This window comes from Loxodonta africana, chromosome 6 (assembly GCF_030014295.1).
Source record: "Loxodonta africana isolate mLoxAfr1 chromosome 6, mLoxAfr1.hap2, whole genome shotgun sequence".
Lineage (NCBI taxonomy): Eukaryota > Metazoa > Chordata > Mammalia > Proboscidea > Elephantidae > Loxodonta > Loxodonta africana.
Genome location: NC_087347.1, coordinates 9393391 through 9412094, shown reverse-complemented (window position 1 = coordinate 9412094; position 18704 = coordinate 9393391). Strand labels below are relative to the sequence as shown.

The window sequence follows — 18704 nt, the reverse complement described above, 5'->3', positions numbered from 1 at the left end:
TCAGAAGGTGACATCGTTCGAACTTGGTGGTGGTTTGGCATAGGTATTGGGGAAGAGGGAGGCTTTGGTCTGTATGACTAGCTGGGTGATGGAGGGCTTCTGTGAGATGGGAGCTGTGGTCTGTATGAGTAGCCGGGTGATGGAGGTCTTCTGTGAGATGGATCTGTGGCCTGTATGATTAGCTGGGTGATGGAGGTCTTCTGTGAGATGGAACTGTGGTCTGTATGACTAGCTGAGGGATGGAGGGCTTGTGTGAGATGGAAGCTGTGGTCTGCATGACTGGCCGGGTGATGGAGCTCTTCTGTGAGATAGGAACTGTGGTCTGTATGAGTAGCTGGGTGATGGAGGGCTTCCATGAGATGGGAGCTGTGGGAGAAGGCTGGCTGGGGAGGGAGGTCTGAGGCTCAGATGATGCCCTCCCTTACCTCTGCTGTGTGCCCTCCTGGATCCTGTTACTCTTCACCCACTGGCTGTACTGATGGGGGGAAGTACCCCTAACTACCTCAGCAAGCAAATGGACTTCAAGCAGTTAGAGGGCTGCCCAGGAGTCACTAGCTAGCCAGTCTCACTGGCTACACCCACGTCTCCTACTGCTTTCTCTTCCCACTGTCTTCTTTGTGGCCCCCAAACAGCCAGGCACAGAGGTGAGCATCATGGGAGTGGTCGATCTGAGCCCAAGAATGAGAGCAGCTGACAGTAGAAGGGGCTTGTCTGAATCTGGGGCCCGTGGCTTTTAGGCAGTGGGCAGAGGAGGAAGTAAGAGAGCAGGAAGAGGGCCTTCCCCCAGGGTGAGGGTGGAGAGGGAGGGATGGGGGCTGCAGAGAAGCCGAGGTAGACCAAGGCTACTGTTAACTGTGTCTTTCGTATTTCCTTCCCAACTATTTTTCTGTATATGTTTAGTTTAGTTGAACCTATATGTTAAGTTTTTACTTTAATGTTATAGGCATTTCCCTAGGTTATTAAAATTACTTTGTTCTTACTCTTTTTCATGGTTGCACCATATTTTCTGTGAAGAACATCGTTGCAAACAAAGCACTTAGCCAGATTTTTTTTTAATTAATTTTTTATTAAGCTTCAAGTGAACATTTACCATTCCAATCAGTCTGTCACATGTAAGTTTACATGCATCTTACTCCCTTCTCCCACTTGCTCTCCCCCTATTGAGTCAGCCCTTTCAGTCTCTCGTTTCGTGCCAATTTTGCCATCTTCCCTCTCTCTCTATCTTCCCATAGCCAGATTTTTTATTATGAAAAATTTCAAAAAGAAATCGTATTACAAGTGTACACCTGTATATTACTACCGAGATTCAACAATGTTAACATGTTGCCATATGTGTTTTATCTATAGGTATTCCATTATACATAAATAATGTTGCTAAACCTTTTGAAAATAATTTGTAGACATTGTGACAGCTTACCCCTAAATGCCTTAACATGCATGTCACAAGATGAAGGACACAGTCCTCCAGACTATCAAGTCTGTCCAACACTCCAGATGCTACCCGCGAGCTTGGCTACAGGTTTGGGGATTTCCCACTACCCCCTCAGAATTCCATCCTCACTTCCGATCTGCTGGCTCTTGCTACTCCCTTGGGTTGGATAATAAGACAGAATGACCCACAGAACTCAGGAAAGTGTTATACTTATGCTTACAGTTTTATTATAGCAAAAAGGATACAACTGAAGACATGCATGTAGGGCAAGGTCTGGGAGGACCTTTAATGGGTGGCTTCCATGTCACAAAAAAGGAATGTATCGTCCTCCCAAGCACTAATGTCTTCCACCAACTAGGAAGCTCATGAAGATTCAGTGCCCAGAGCTTTTATACTGGGATCTCATTATACAGGCGTGATTGATTGAGTCATTGCTCGTGTGGTTGGATTCAATCTCCAGCCCCGCTCTCTTGAGGTCCCTTGGTACACTGTGATGGCTCTCGTTTCGCCAGCCCCCACCAGGAGTCACCTCATTAGCATAATCTGTCAGATATATGTGATCTGGAGCCTCTCCATGAATAAAAAAGACTCCTATCACTGGGGAAATTCCAAGGGTCTAGAGATTGTGGTGTAGCTATGGCTACTAGGCAGTTTGCAACCACCAGGTTCTCCTTGGAAACCCTATGGGGCAGTTCTCCTCTGTCCTATAGGTTCACTAGGTATTGGAAATAAACTTGATGCCAACGGGTTTAGTTTGTTTTTTTAGAGATTACCTGGCACAGTGATTAAGCCTCAGGCTGCTAACTAAAAGGTCGATAGTTCGAATCTATTAGCTGCTCCATGGAAATTCTGTGGGACAGTTCTACTGTGTCCTAAACGGTTGCTATGAGTCAGAATCAACTTGATGGCAATGGGTTTGCTTTGCTTTTTTTAAAGATTACCGAAGGTGCCCTGGTGGTGCAGTGGTTAAGTGCTTGGCTGCTCACTGAAAGGTTAGCAGTTTTGAGCCCACCAGCTCAAAAGAGAGAAGTCTGCTTCCGTAAAGATTATAGCCTTGGAAACCTTATATAGGGTTGCTATGAGTCAGAATCGACTCAATGGCAGTGGGTTTAGGTTTAGAGATTACCTCCCAGGAACCAACTCCAAAGACCAAATTCTTTGGTAAAGTTAATTGTACAGGTAGTCCCCGACTTGGTGACAGAGTTCCTTTCCGAAGACTCCGTCATAAGTTGGTTCTGATGTAATTCGAATACCTCAATTTTTTTTCATTGTTATTACCTTTAATTATCGGTGTCTTTATAAATCTGATCTTTGCCTTTGGGGGTTGGCATGAGAATAATAACATCAGCAAATTACATGCTGCAGTGTTGTATGTAGTATTTATTACTAAAGATAAGATGTGTCTTTGTTAAAAAAGGGTGGTTGTAACTGCGGTCCACCATAACTTGAATGTGTCATAAGTCGGGGAGCACCTGTAAACGCCACCATTGTATTTGGTTGTTGTATGTCTTTAGTTTCCGAATTTAGAGCAGCTGCCTCCACCAGTCTTTTTTTCCTTATGTTTTGTTTTTTCATTCATCTTTTCTTACTGCAGACACATGCACCTGGTGGCGCAATGGTTAAACAAATGCTCAGCTGCTAGCTCAGTGGGCAGTGGTTCAAACCCACCAGCTGCCTGATGGGAGAAAAGACCTGCCAATTGGCTCCCATAAAAATTATAGCCTAGGAAACCCTAGGGGACAGTTCTGCTGTGTCATATAGGGTTGCTATGAGCTGGAATCCACTCAGCGGCACACAACAGCAACAAATGTCTATATATAACAAAAATTGCCATCTAAGTGTATGTTAATTATATTCACAATGTTGTACAACTGTCACCCCTGTTTGTTTGATGAAAAATCCACTGTTTGATGGAAAATTTTTCATCACCCCAAACAGAAACTCTCAATCATTGAGCGTTAACTCCAGCCTGTGGAAACCACTAAATCTACTTTCTGTTGCTGTGTATTTGCTCATTCTAGATATTTCCTATAAGTGGGATCATACAGTATTTGTCCCTTTTTGTGTGTGACTTAATGCACTCAACACGATGTTTTTATGGTTCATGTCGTAGCCTGAAGCAAAGCTTCCTTTCTCTTACGGCTGAATAATACTCCATTGTATGGGTAGAGCACGTTTTGTTTATCCATTCACCTGTCGGTGGACACTTGGGTTGTTTCCACCTTTTGACTCTTGTGCATAGTGCTGGAGTGAACATTGGTGTACAAGTGACACTGACTTTTTGAAGACATTAGGCACTTGTCTCGTAAAACCTCTCTCTGGTTTTGTCTGATTGTTTCCTCCTGGCTTCTCTTACATTGTTCTGTGTCCTGCAGACTGGAAGTGAGGTCTGGAAGGCTTGATTGTATTCACGTTGAACGTTTTGGGCAGATGTCCTAGATGCAGAGTGCTCTGCGCTTGGTGCTGGATCTCATCACGAGGCGTGTCATGCCAGCCTGTCCCCTGCTGTGTCATTGCCTGGCTAACGTGGAGAGCTTCTCTTCTTCCCCTCAGAAATGTGGATGCCCCTTTGCAATGAGGAAGTCATCTGTGAGGTAATTCTCGGGTACCCTGCAAATGCCCTTTTCCTCAGCAGCCTTTTACCAAATGGCTTTCAGCATTCAAAGGTGATGCTTGCCTGAATCCTTTTTATATTGGGCTTTACAGAATGGTGATTTTTCTCCTCATTCCTTCCACGTTGATTTCTTGGTCTTCTTCTGTAAAGATGTTTTCTGGCTTCAGGTGGGGAAGAACTACGATTCCTTCTAGAAAGGCCAGGTAATTGCTGGATTCCTTGAGCTTAATTACCAAATTTTAAAGTAAGGATTTGGTGCAGTAGTTATCTCACGGTGGGAAATGTTTTCTCTCTCAAATTACTGTGGATCCATGGCTGTGTTCATTCAGTGTTTTCGTTTGGGTTACAGTCATTCTCTTTGGTGTTCCAGTTGTCCCCATTTTGCCAGGAGAGCCACATTAAGCTGGCTCCTGGACTGAAGGGCTTCTTTGCTGTGCTGACACCTGTCTTTAAGTCTTGAGGATGGAGCCCAGGGCTGGGCCTGGGTCAGAGAGGACCATGAGTGTGACTGGGGTGGCCGACGTGGTGTGGGCATGTCGCCCTTCGTACCCTGTGCCTGGGCCAGGCTGTGCCCGATGATTTCAGCGCGTCAGATATTTGCTTTGCTTTTTCAGGCTTGGTCAGGTTGAGGGTCATAGGAGCCTCTTAGAATGGGTTGGTAGTGTCCCACTGGGAAAGCTTTTGTCTTCTCTGCATGGATTTTGTTTTCCCTTTGGGCAGTTCTACCGTGCAGGTTAGAGAGACTGTCCTCTCGCACTCGGCCCCTCGCTCTTGTAAGCGTTTTCTTCTCCGCTTTATCTACCACTTCCTGTGAGCCTCTCAGTTCCGTCTTCTCCTCCACAGGGACCTTTTCTGGACTGTACGTGATCCCTTTTGCCCCTTCCAGAGTGGATTTTAATTCTGCTCCAGTGTGCTTTCTGTCTTTTTTTTTTTGCTTCCTTTTCTAATCTTGGCCGGGGTCTGAGCTTGTTGTCTTTTAATTTCATTCTGTTTTCATTTTGGTACTCCCTGTCTGTCCTTTAAAAAAAAAGTATTAATTTAATTTTTTTGATAGAGATAGTGTCTTCCTGTATCTTACAGAGAACAAGGAGCACATATTTTCTAAAATGGTCTTCAGTTTGCTGTAATAATTCACATTGGACCTATCGACTTCATGGCCTGCCACTCACCCCCACCCCTCTTTTTGTTTTGATTTATTGACCCTCAAATGGTGTTTGCCCATCAGCGGGTTTTACACTGCCTGTAGCTGTGGGTATGGGCACTGGGAGCCGGAAGGGCCACCAGGCAGGTCCAGGGCTGTGTCTCCCACCCTCTCTGATTCCTGTGCTGGGTGGGCAGGCGGGCGGGCAGTGGCCTCGTCTCCTGGTGTCCTTCTCTGTAGCCCGTGTGTCCCTAAGTAGCGGGGTGTGTCGGGATCATGTGCCGCCTACTTCTGGCTGGCAGTCTGCGTCTGGGTCGTGTCTGGGTCGTGGTGATTGTGCTTTGGCCAGCTCTCTTGGCCTTTGGCACGGGGTCCACTGTCATCCCAACAGAACGGTGCTGTGTCGTGTGGGAAGATGGAAGAGGGCCAGGCTTCCGCCTAGAGCCGGCCTCTCAAGCTCTCTGCCCCCCAATATTAAAAACATGCTCATGGGTTTGTCGGGGTTGCTTGGTGATGGCGACCATTTGGGATTGGTGTCAGCAGAGCTCACAGAGTGATTTTAGTAGAGCGTTCTTTATGGGTGGTCAAGGAGGGCACAATGGTTAAGTAGTCAGTTGCTAACTGAAAGATCAGCGGTTCAAACCCACGCAGCAGCTCCACAGGAGAAAGACCTGGTGATCAGCTTCTGTAAAGATTAAAAAACCAAAACAAACCCATTGCTGTTGAGTCGATTCTGACTCCACTACGGGACAGAGCAGAAGTGCCACCATAGGGTTTCCAAGGCTGTAATCTTAACGGAAGCAGCCTGCCACATCTTTCTGCCATGGAACGGTGGTGGTTTTGAGCCACCGACCTTTTGTTTAGCAGCCAAGCTCTTTAACCACTATGCCAGCAGGGCTCCTGGAAAACCCTGTTGGGCAGTTCTGCCCTGTCAAATGGGTCAGAATCGATCCAGTGGCACCTAACAACAACAACAGGCGGTATTTACATATAAAAAGTAAAAAGGCAATAGCTGCATTTCAGAACTTTTACTGTCATTGAATTCCTTGATGTTTTACAGTTGAGAGAATGCACTTGGCTCCATTCTTCTCATAGGTGGGGAAAGTTTGGAATAATAACGATCTCACTAAACTCAGTCCCATCTGAGGGTCTCTCTGTTGGAACTCTTTGGTAAAGATGGACCAACGCTCAGAAGCTGGGCAGAAGGGAAGTCTGGGAAATGGCCTGCTGTCTCCTTTCTGTGTGGTGGCTGTAAGAGGGCAGGGAGAACCCAGGTTTGTCAGGACTGAGATCTGAGCATAATTTTGTGTTATCTTTTTGGTGGATGTCATTTCGTATGAACTTGAATCTTGCCGTATACAGACACCCTTTGGTGTGTACTGCAGGTTCTCCACTCTCTGGCACCACAAGTGGGGATAACCATTTGGAAAGGCGTTTGGTGATGTGTGTGAAAAAACTCTAAGAAAATGTACACTCCGACCCAGTAATTTCACCAGTGGGACCCTGTCCTAGGGAAAGAATCTTAAATATGGGGGGGGAGGGGGGAAGCTTAACGGACCATATGTTTATTACACCTTTAATTATAAGAAGTTGGAAACATCTCAGTGTCAAGTCCAGGTTTAACTCCCCAGATCTCGAGTTTAAACCCCTTGATGAGTGAGTGATAATGGCTGACAGGTACTGAGTGCCAGTCCTGTGCCATGCTAGATCAGAATAGATCAGATATAAGGAGCCAGATAAACAGAAGGGCATGACTCGTGAAAACCTAGGATCTCAGATTCATAGTCTCCTAATAAATGTATACGTTACACGAACATCTTAGTTCTGTTCCCCTTTGTTTAAGTCACTTTTAACTCTTGTGTTGAAGATAAATCTAAACTTATCTAAGGAGAAGGTTCAAGGTCTTGATGTAGGTACAAATAAGATGTATTTGGCCTGACATTTGATATATGGAATTGTCAGTTTCTTAGATACGTCCATAATAATGCCACCGTCCTTAAGCATTTGAATAAGTAAAATAGAAATAGGGTATAGAGAAATAAAACACAAATTAAAAGCAGACCAACTCGCAATATATGGTAGTTTGGAGAAGGTTACTAGGTGGTCTGTATATATGACCCTACTTTTTTGTTTTACTTACACATTTGAAAACAGATTGGAAGGATATTATCTCAAAATGTTGATAGTAGGTGTGAGCAGTGGCTGGATTCTGCCTGTTCTTGAATAAATAAAAAGAAACCTTCCCACGAGTCTGCCTTGAGTTGGCCTGTTTACCATAGGACTTCATTTCTACCTCATATCTGAAAATGAATAAAAACAGCTGGTTGAGCATTCACCCTGGGTGTTGGTAGTTGCCGTGGAATCGGTTCTGACTCACGGTGACTCCATGTGTACGGAGGAGATCTGTGCGCCATAGGATTTTCAAGGCTGTGACCTTTCAGAAGCAGATCGCCAGGCCTGTGTTCCGAGACACCTCTGAATGTGCCACCCAGGGATTCAGGAAGAGGGATTTGAATAATGATGGCTAAAATAATGCTTTGGAGCCCTAGTGGCGTCGTGGTTAAGAACTCAGCTGCTAACCAAAAGGTTGGCAGTTGAAACCCACCAGCCGCTCCTTGGAAACCCTATGGGGCAGTCCTACTCTGTCCTGTAAGGTAGCTATGAGTTGGAATCGACTCAACAGCAGTGGGTTTGGGTTTTATAGTAATGCTTTAGGAGTCCCTGAGTGGAGCAAACGGCTAAGCACTTGACTACTAGCTGAAAGGTCGGCCAGTTGGACCTACCCAGAGCACTTCTAAAGAAAGGCCTGGTGATTTGCTTCTGAAAGGTCACAGCTGTTGAAAACCCTATGGAGCAGTTCTACCAAGTGGAGAGGAGTTGAATCAGTCACCCCATTTAAACAGTTATCAGCCTGTGTCCTTGTTTCATCTGTCCCATCTCCTCCCTTGACTTTTTTTTTCTGAATAATCTTAAAACAAATTCTTATGGTTCTTTTTAAAAGTATCCCTCTACTAGAGTGCAATTTCCTGAAACGTCAAGGGTCCCTCCCTCTCTTTCATAACCATACTCTCGGCAATGCTTGCCACGAAAGTGTTGGGTAAATATTTGTAGAAACAAAGAGTGAATTTCATTCCACAGGTCGGCCGGGAGATGGACTTTATTCTGTAGGTCCCATAGAAGCCGACCGTATCTGTGTAGGGTGTGTTTTAAGCCAATCATATCTGAGATATTAAAGCAGCAGATTAGGCACAGAAGCAAGGAAGGACAGATGGAGGAAGACCGATGCCACGTGGAGGTCTCCCAGGAATACCCAGAAACTGAGACAAGGACCTTTCTCCAGAGTGGTCAGAGAGCCTTTCCCTGGAGCCGGCACCCCGAATTTGGACTTCTAGCCTCTTGAAACTGTGAGAAAATAAATTTCTGTTCTTTAAAGCCACCTGCTTTTGGTACTTCTGTTACAGCAGCATCAAGAAAGAATTGACACTAATTAGAACTATAGTCTTAGCTTGTAAGAACGGAAGAAAATAATGGAAAGTAAATCTTGCCCAAACATGAAACATTTTCCCCATTTGCTATGGAAGTGTGGAGAGAGTTGAAAACAGACAGGCTTGGGTTGTCATCCCGTATCTGTCCCTTCCCTGTGGCTGTATATGTCCTCTTGGGCCTCAGTCTCTTCCTACGGAAAAGGGGATAATATCTGTTCCCAGGGTGGTGAGGATTAGATGAGATGGAAGCTCCTGATGCGTAGGAGACCTCCAAAGCGTTGGTTCTCCTTGCCTCTGTGAAATGGGAACGTTAACAGTGCCCCAGGGCTTCTGAGATAGGGCCCGGAGTCACACTGAGAGGTGCTGAGGCACAGAGACAGGAGACCCTGTTATTTGAAGGAGGTCCTGTCCGGTGTGGCTCCTTGTCAGTGAAGATGTACCCAGGTGAGGAGGGAGGAAGAGCGTTTATTGCAGGCAAGGAGCAAGGAGGTGTATACTTCAAATCAAGCTCCCTGAACAAAGGGAGGCAGAACCTTTTATACCGTCCTTCACAACATAGGTTGTCATGACATACAGGTGCAGTAAGACAAATTGCATTTTTTTCCCGTAGCATGTACAGAAAATGGCTGGCAAGTCCCGCCCTGGGTGGAGATCTTAATATTCAATTATGTCTTTTTTTTTTAATTAAGTGAAAGTTTACAAATCAAGTCAGTCTCTTACACAAAAACTTATATACACCTTGCTACATACTCGCAGTTACTTTCCCCCAGTGAGACAGCCCGCTCCTTCCTTCCTTCCACTCTCTCTTTTCTTGTCCATTTTGCCAGCTTCTAACCCCCTCTACCCTCTCATCTCCCCTCCAGACAGGAGATGCTAACATAGTCTCGAGTGTCCACCTGATCCAAGAAGCTCACTCCTCACCAGCATCCCTCTCCAACCCATTGTCCACTCCAATCCATGTCTGAAGAGTTGGCTTTGGGAATGGTTCCTGTCCTGGGCCAAGAGAAGGTCTGGGGGCCATGACCACTGGGGTCCTTCTAGTCTCAGTCAGACCATTAAGTCTAGTCTTTTTATGAGAATTTGGGGTCTGCATCCCATTGCTCTCCTGGTCCCTCAGGGGTTCTCTGTTGTGTTCCCTGTCAGGGCAGTCATTGATTGTAGCTGGGCACCATCTAGTTCTTCTGGTCTCAGGATGATGTAGCCTCTGGTTTATGAGGCCCTTTCTGTCTCTTGGGCTCGTAATTACCTTGTGTCCTTGGTGTTCTTCATTCTCCCGTGATCCATGTGGGTTGAGACTCATTGATACATCTTAGATGGCCGCTTGCTAGTGTTTAAGACCCCAGACGGCACTCTTCAAAGTGGGATGCAGAATGTTTTCTTAATAGATTTTATTATGCCAGTTGACTTAGATGTCGCCTGAAACCATGGTCCCCAAACCCCTGCCCCTGCTGTGCTGGCCTTCAACGCATTCAGTTTATTAAGGAAACTTCTTTGCTTTTGATTTAGTCCCGTTGTGCTGACCTCCCCTGTATTGTGTGCTGCCTTTCCCTTCACCTAAAGTAGTTCTTATCTACTATGTAATTAGTGAATACCCCTCTCCCACCCTCCCTCCCTGCTCTCGCAACCACAAAAGAGTGTTTTCTTCTCAGTTTAAACTGTTTCTCAGATTCTTATAATAGTGGTCTTATACAATATTTGTCCTTTTGCAGCTGACTGATTTCACTCAGCATAATGCCTTCCAGGTTCCTCCATGTTATGAAATGTTTCACAGATTCATCACTGTTCTTTATCGATGTGTAGTATTCCATTGTGTGAATATGCCATAATTTATTTATCCATTCATCTGGTGATGGGCACCTTGCTTGCTTCCATCTTTTTGCTGTTGTAAACAGTGCTGCAGTAAACATGGGTGTGCATATATCTGTTTGCATAAAGGGTCTTATTTCTCTAGGATGTAGTCCAAGGAGTGGGATTGCTGGATCGCATGGTAGTTCTATTTCTAGCTTTTTAAAGAAGCGCCAAATCAATTTCCAAAGTGGTTGTACCATTTTACATTCCCACCAGCAGTGTATAAGTGTTTCAATCTCTCCAACATTTACTGTTTTGTGGTTTTGGGATTAATGCCAGCCTTTTTGGAGTGAGATGAAATCTCATTGTAGTTTTGATTTGCATTTCTCTGATGGCTAATGATCGTGAACATTTCTTATGTATCTGTTAGCTACTTGAATGTCTTCTTTAGTGAAGTGTCTGTTCATATCTTTTGCCCATTTTTTAATTGGGTTATTTATCTTTTCGTAGATTTTAGAGATCAGGCGCTGATCGGAAATGTCATAGCTAAAAACTTTTTTCCAGTCGGTAGGTAATCTTTTTACTCTTTTGGTGAAGTCTTTGGATGAGCATAGCTGTTTGATTTTTAAGAGCTCCCAGTTACCTGATTTTTCTTCTGCATTGTTAGTAATGTTTTGTATACTGTTTATGCCATGTATTAGGGCTCCTAAGTGTTCCTATTTTTTCTTCCATGATCTTTATCGTTTTAGATTTTATATTTAGGTATTGGATGCATTTTGAGCTTGTCTTTGTGCATGGAGTGAGGTATGGGTCTTGTTTCATTTTTTTGCAGATGGATATCCAGTTATGCCAGCACCATTTGTTAAAAAGACTGTCTTTTCCCCATTTCACGGTTTTGGGGCCTTTATTAAGTATCAACTGCTCGTATGTGGATGGATTTATGTCTTGATTCTCAATTCTGTTCCATTGGTCTATGTATCTGTTGTTGTACCAGTACCAGGCTGTTTTGACTACTGTGTTAGTATAATAGGTTCTAAAATCAGGTAAAGTAAGGCCTCCCACTTTGTTCTTCTTTTTCAGTAATGCTTTAATTATCTGGGGCCTCTTTCCATTCCGTATGAAGTTGGTGATTGATTTCTCCACCTCGTTAAAAAAATGCCCTTGGAATTTGGATTGGAATTGCATTAAATCTGTAGATCGCTTTTGGTAGAATAGACGTTTTTATAATGTTAAGTCTTTATATCCATGAGCAAGGTATGTTTTTCCACTTATGTAGGTCTCTTTTGGTTTCTTGCAGAAGCGCTTTGTAGTTTTCTTTATATAAGTCTTTTACATCTCTGGTAAGATTTATTCCTAAGTATTTTATCTTCTTGGGGGCTAGTGTAAATGGTATTGATTTGGTGATTTCCTCTTCGATGTTCTTTTTTTTGGAGTAGAGGAATCCAACTGATTTTTCTGTGTTTATCTTGTATCCCGATACTCTGCTGAACTCTTCTATTAGTTTCAGTAGTTTTCTTGAGGATTTCTTAGGGTTTTCTGTGTATAAGATCATGCCGTCTGCAGATAGAGATACTTTTACTTCTTCCTTGCCAATCTGGATGCCCTTTATTTCTTTATCTAGCCTAATTGCTCTGGCTAGGACCTCCAGCACAGTGTTGAATAAGAGTGGTGATAAAGGGCATCCTTGTCTGGTTCTCGATCTCAGATCTCAAGGGAGGTGCTTTCAGGCCGTCTGCATTTAGGATTACCTTGGCTATTGGCTTTGTATAAATGCTGTTTATTATGCTGAGGAATTTTCCTTCTATTCCTATTTTGCTGAGAGTTTTTATCATGAATGGGTGTTGAACTTTGTTAAATGCCTTTTCTGCATCAATTGATAAGATCATGTGATTCTTTTGTTTTATTAATATGATGGATTACATTAATTGTTTTTCTAATGTTGAACCATCCCTGCATATCTGGTATGAATCCCACTTGGTCATGGTGAATTATCTTTTTGGTATTTTGTTGATTCTGTTGGCTAGAATTTTGTTGAGGATTTTTCATCTGTGTTCATGAGGGGTATAGGTCTATAATTTTCTTTTTTTGTGGTGTCTTTACCAGGTTTTGGTGTCAGGGATGTGCTGGCTTCATAGAATGAGTTTGGGAGTATTATGTCCATTTCTGTGCTCTGAAATACCTTTAGTAGTAGTGATGTTAACTCTTCTTTGAAAGTTTGGTAGAGCTCTGCAGTGAAGCCGTCTGGGCCAGGGCTTTTTTTTGTTGGGAGTTTGATTACCTTTTCAATCTCTTCTTTTGTTGTGGGTCTATTTAGTTGTTCTACCTCTGTTTGTGGTAGTTTAGGTAGGTAGTGTGTTTCTAGGAATTCATCCATTTCTTCTAGGTTTTCAAATTTGTTAGAGTACAGTTTTTCATAGTAATCTGATATGATTCTTTTAATTTCAGCTGGGTCTGTTGTAATATCGCCCATCTCATTTCTTATTCAGGTTTTTTGCTTCCTCTCCTATTTTTCATTTGTCAGTTTGGCCAGTGGTTTATCAATTTTGTTGGTATTTTTCAAAGAACCAACTTTTGGTTTTGTTAATTCTTTCAATTGTTTTTCTGTTTTCTATTTCATTTAGTTCAGCTCTAATTTTTATTATTTGTTTTCTTCTGGTGCCTGAGGGTTTCTTTTGTTGCTCTCTATTTGTTGCAGTTGTAGGGATAATTCTTTTATTTTGGCCCTTTCTTCTTTTTGCATGTGTGCATTTATTGATATAAATTTATCTCTGAGCACTGCTTTTGCTGTGACCCAAAGGTTCTGATAGGAAGTGTTTTCGTCCTCATTGGATTCTATAAATTTCTTTATTCCATCCTTAATGTCTTCTGTAATCCAGTCTTTTTTGGGCAGGGTATTGTTCAGTTTCCAAGTGTTTGATTTCTTTGCCCTGCTTTTTCTGTTATTGATTTCCACTTATGGCCTTACGGTCAGAGAAGATGCTTTATAATGCTTGAATGTTTTGGATTTTACTAACGCTTGCTTTATGACCTAATATGTGGTCTATTCTAGAGAATGTTCCATGTGCACTAGAAAAGAAAGTATAGTTGGTTGCTGTTGGGTGGAGTGTTCTGTATATGTCTGCGAGGTCAAGTTGGTTGACTGGCATTTAGATCTTCCGTGTCTATTGTGCATTTAGATCTTCCAAGTCTATTGTGTCAGAAATTAATATTGCCACTCCTGCTCTTTTAATTGTTTTTTGCTTGATATAGTTTTCTTCCATCCTTTGAGTTTTAGTTTGTTTGTGTTGTTAAGTCTAAGGCGTGTGTCTTGTAGGCAGCATATAGACGGATCGTGTTTTTTCATCCATTCTGCCACTCTTTGTCTCTTTATTGGTGCATTTAGCCCGTTTACATTCAAGGCAATTACGGATAGGTATGAATTTAGTGCTATCATTTTGATGTCTTTTTTTGTGTGTTGTTGACAGTTTCTTTTTCCCACTTAATTTTATGTGCTGAGCAGATTATCTTTATATATTGTCCTGTCTCGTATTCTTTGTCGTTGATTTTGTTTCTGCTGAGTCTATTTTTTTCTTGTATGTTATTTCATATGTAGGATAGTTTGTCTCTTTTGTGGTTACCTTATTATTTACCCCTATTTTTCTAAGTTTAAACCTAACTTTTCTTTGTATCGCTGTATCTTCCTCTCCAAATGGAAGATTTATGATTACATTTCTTAGTGCCTCTTTATTGTTTTAATGTTGTCTTCTTTTACGTAATAACATTGCCATTACCCTGTTTTGAGTGTTTTTTTAATCTTGATTTACTTTTTTGATTTTTGTGTCTGGGTTGACTTCTCATTGCTCTGCCCAGTGTTCTAGTCTTGGGTTGATATATTACTGATTTTGTAACCAAAGAATTCCCTTTAGTAGTTCTTGCAGTTTGGGTTTTTTCGAATTCCCTAAACTTCTGTTTATCTGGAAAAGTCCTAATTTCACCTTCATATTTAAGAGACAGTTTTGCTGGATATATGATTCTTGACAGGCAATTTTTTTCCTTCAATTTTTTAAATAAGTCATCCCATTGCCTTCTTGCCTGCATGGTTCCTGCTGATTAGTCCGATTTTATTCTCATTGACTCTCCTTTGTAGGTGACTCTTAGTTTATCCCTTGCTGCTCTTAAAATTCTCTCTTTATCTTTGGTTTTGCCAAGTTTGATTATAGTATGTCTTGGTGACTTTGTTTTAACATCTACCTTATGTGGAGTTCAGTGAGCATCTTGGGTAAATATCTTCTCATCTTTTATGATATTGGGAAAGTTTTCTGCCAGCAAACCTTCAACAGTTCTCTCTGTATTTTCTGTTATCCCTCCCTGTTCTGGTACTCCAATCACTTGTAGGTTATTTCTCTTGATAGAGTCCCACATGATTCTTAAGGTTTTTTTGTTTTTTTAGATCCTTTTATCTGGTTTTTCTTCAAATATATTAGTGCTGAGTGCTTTATCTTCAAGTTCAGAAATTCTGCCTTCCGCTTGCACAAATCTGCTTCTCTTTCTATTGAGTTGTCTCATTCTGTAATTTTATCGTTAATCTTCTGAATTTGTGATTGCTGTCTGTCTATGGATTTTTCCAGCTTATTAAGCTTTTCATTATGTTCCTGAATAATCTTTTTAATTTCTTCAGTTGCTTTATCTGTGTGTTCCTTGGCTTGTTCTGCGTATTGCCTCATTTCCTTCCTGAGGTCTTGAAGGGTTCTATATATTAATCTTTTGTATTCTGCCTCTGGTAATTCCAGGAATGCACTTCCATCTAGAAGATCCCTGGATTCTTTGTTTTGAGAGCTTGTTGAGGCGATCATGGTCTGTTTCTTCATATGACTTGATATTGATTGTTGTCTCTGAGCCATGTTTAAGTTAGTGTATTAGTTTATTTCATGTTTGCTTACTGTGTCGTAGCTTCTTGCTTTGTTTTGTTTTGATATGCCCAAATGGGTTGCTTGAGTGAGCTAGCTTGATTATTTTCACCTTTGGAGCTCTGACGTCCTGTCCCCAGATGGCTAGAGCTGTTATCATGTATATCAGTCTAGGGGTCCATTCACTTTTCTTGTATGAATTCAGCTCAGGTGTCAAGGTAGCTGGTCATCAAGTGTGTGGTATAGGCTGTGTCCTACAGTCTTAGAGGTGCAGGGGTGATTGGTGTAGGTACTGGTATCTGGTTGCAGCTGGGGGTCACACTCTGAACAAGGCAGGGGGCTGAGAATCATCCCCCACGTGTCTCTGAGGACAGCGTGTCCCAGTTCTCTAGACTGTACAGTTAGGTGGGTTATGTAGACGGACCATGGGCACCCAGTGTTTTTGGTTTTAAGGTCTGGGAGGTACCAGTTATCCTTGGACCCCTGTTGTGGGTGGCTGGGTGACCTGAGTGGAGCCACTAATCCTTAGGCCCCTGATACACGTAGATGAGGACCCTGTTTAATAGGCAAAGCAATGTCAAACATCAAACACTCACCTCTCCGCCACACAGCTGAAATGGTTAGAGTCTGCCAACAAGGGCCTGTTCTCCTGAATAGGCCCACACAACACATGTCCACGCAGAGGGGAAGGGTATTCAAAGTTCACGGACTGTTTATGCCTGGACAGGAGCTGCTTTTGTCCCGAGCTTCCCTGGTCAGTGGAGCTGGCAAATTATCTTTTTGCCGAATTGCATATTTATTTCTTCGCCATGGCCGGGTGGATGGCTCTAGGTGCTCAGCAGGGCCTATCTCAGGCCCAGGGAATTCAGCCGCTGAAGCGGGCTTGGGGGTGGGGGGCACGGTAAAATACACGCAAGTACTTAGCTTTTGCCAATAGCTCCGTTCTTCTCTGGTTCTGGAGGTGTGAGTAGGCTGTGTGTCTGGCTGCTTCTGCCTGAGGAAACGGTGGCCGAACGCTAGTATCAGCGCACCACCGCCGCTCGGGGAATGGTGCCTGAGGGCTCCCCTGATTCAGGTCCCGTAACGCGCCTCTCTGCTTCTGAATCGTCTCTTCCTCCCCCTGCCCCTCAGTTTGTGTTCTGAGCTTGCCCTTGATGTTCAGGGCTCCTAGCTTGTTATAAATTTACTCATTTCACTTGTTTTTTTCAGGTCTTTATCTTAAAGAGGGCTCGCCGGAAGTGTCTTGCCTATTCTGCCATCTTGGCTCTGCCTCCACCTCTATTAGGTCTTAATGAGGCTTAGGTTACTCTGGGACACTTGAGGATAGAAAACTCAGATTGACAGGTTTAAGTCAGAAACAGCCACAGGCAGCACTCAGTGTCTGTGAGGACAGTGGACAGGAGGGGCAGATGCCATTATAATGGCTGAGCAGATGTTAATTGAGCCCCAGAGGTGCTCTCTGTCACTCTAGGTCTTCATGGTAATGCACAGGAAGAGCAGGTCTTGCTTGGTAATGCCTGATCAGCTGCTGGCTGTGCCAGCTACCAACAGTAGCAATTATTATTATTATTATTATTTTTTTATTATTATACTTTAGATGAAGGCTTACAGAATGAACTAGCTTCTCATTAAACAGTTAGTACATGTATTGTTTTACGACCTTGGTTAACAACCCCACGACATGTCAACACTCTCCCTTCTCAACCTTGGGTTCCCTATTACCAGCTTTGCTGTCCCCTCCTGCCTTCTAGTCCTTGCCCCTGGGCTGGTGTGCCCTTTTATTCTTGTTTTGTGTTATTGCCTGCCTAATCTATGGCTGAAGGGTGAACCTCAGGGGTGACTTCAGCACAGAGCTAAAAATGGGTCCAGGGGCCATACTCTTGGGGTTTCTGCAGTCTCTGTCAGGCCAATAAGTGTGGTCTTTTTTTGTGAGTTAGAATTTTGTTCTACATTTTTTTCTAGCCCTGTCTGGGACCCTCTATTATCATCTCTGTCAGAGTAGTCAGTGGTGGTAGCCGGGCACCATCTAGTTGTACTGGGCTCAGTCTGGTGGAGGCCGTGGTAGTTGTGGTCCATTAGTCCTTTGGACTAATATTTCCCATGTATCTTTAGTTTTCTTCATTCTTCCTTGCTCCTGAAGGGGTGAGACCAGTGGAGTATCTTAGATGGCCTCTCACAGGCTTTTGAGACCCCCGATGCTACTCACCAAAGTAGAACGTAGAACATTTCCTTTATAAACTATGTTATGCCAGTTGAGCTAGACGTTCCCTGAGACCATGGTCCCCACAGCCCTTATCCCAGCAATTCCGTTCCTCAGGGAGTTTGGATGTGTCTGTGGAGCTTCTATGACCTTGCCTTGGTCAAGTTGTGCTGGCTTCCCCAGTATTCAACAGTAGCAATTATTGAAGCCCCAGATGAGGATCTGAATTCAGCTGGATGGCAGAGGCTCAGGAAGAGGGACAGGGCTTGAGGTATTTTAACAGTTAGAACCAGTAATGCTGGGTAAACAGTTGGAAATGGGATTGAAGGAGGAAAGAGCTGAGTAGGCTTGAATGCTTGGTCAACTTCGACGGTGCTGTTAATTGAAGAAGAAATACAGGGTGGTAGGAGCAGGTTGAGGAGCCCTGGTGGCACAATGGTTAAGTGCTTGGCTGCTAACCGGAAGGTTGGTGGTTCAGACCCACCCAGCAACTCTGAGAGAGAAGGACCCACTGATCTGCTTCTGTAAAGATTATAGCCAAGAAAACCCTGTGGGGCAGTTCTTCTCTATCGCTCGGGGTTGCTGTGAATTGGAGTTGATTCAGTGGCACACGGCAACAACAACAACAGGGAGCAGGTTATAGAGTAAGGGGTTGATGAAGAGACTGGTTTGAGATGAAGAGTGTGGGGCCTTGGACACTGGGGACACCAGCATTTAGCACTAGATTAGTATAGCCAGTAATGATGACCAAGAAGTAGCCAACTCAGCCAGACCACGTTAATACTAGGTTAATATAGCCAATGGTGGTGACTAAGAAGGAGTCAATTCAGCCAATCCACCTTTAGCAGGGAGAGGTGCATTTGGCTGCTCATTGGTGCCATCAGGGCCCCGGATGTTTCTGTCTTTTTGCTCCACCATCTTTAGATTGTTGACTTGCCACCTCATGGCCTCAATATGGCTGCCACAGCACTAGGCTTTGTGTCTACATTCAAGACAAGAAGAAAAAGGTAATTGAAGCCATATGGGTTCCCATATGTCAGTAAAGCAACTTCCCCACCCTCCTCACTCCCCAAAACGATTTCTGCCTAGGTCTCTTTGTTGAGGACTGGGGATCAGGACTGTGATAACTGGCCAGACTAGGTACAGTGCCATCCCACT

General features: G+C 43.5%; 1 protein-coding gene across 2 annotated transcripts in view; it reads left to right on the top strand.

Annotated features, from left to right (window-relative positions):
- The window catches only part of DGKD (diacylglycerol kinase delta), a 130589-nt gene that overhangs the window by 14638 nt on the left and 97247 nt on the right, over positions 1–18704 (top strand). Inside the window, exon 1 of one of the 2 annotated variants that reach the window (XM_023557749.2) lies at positions 2019–4249. The exons of the other annotated variant lie outside the window; for it this stretch is intronic. The gene's annotated coding sequence lies outside the window, so the exon portion shown is untranslated. Of the gene's footprint in view, positions 1–2018; positions 4250–18704 lie in introns of those variants that run through there. 2 annotated transcript variants of the gene reach the window in all.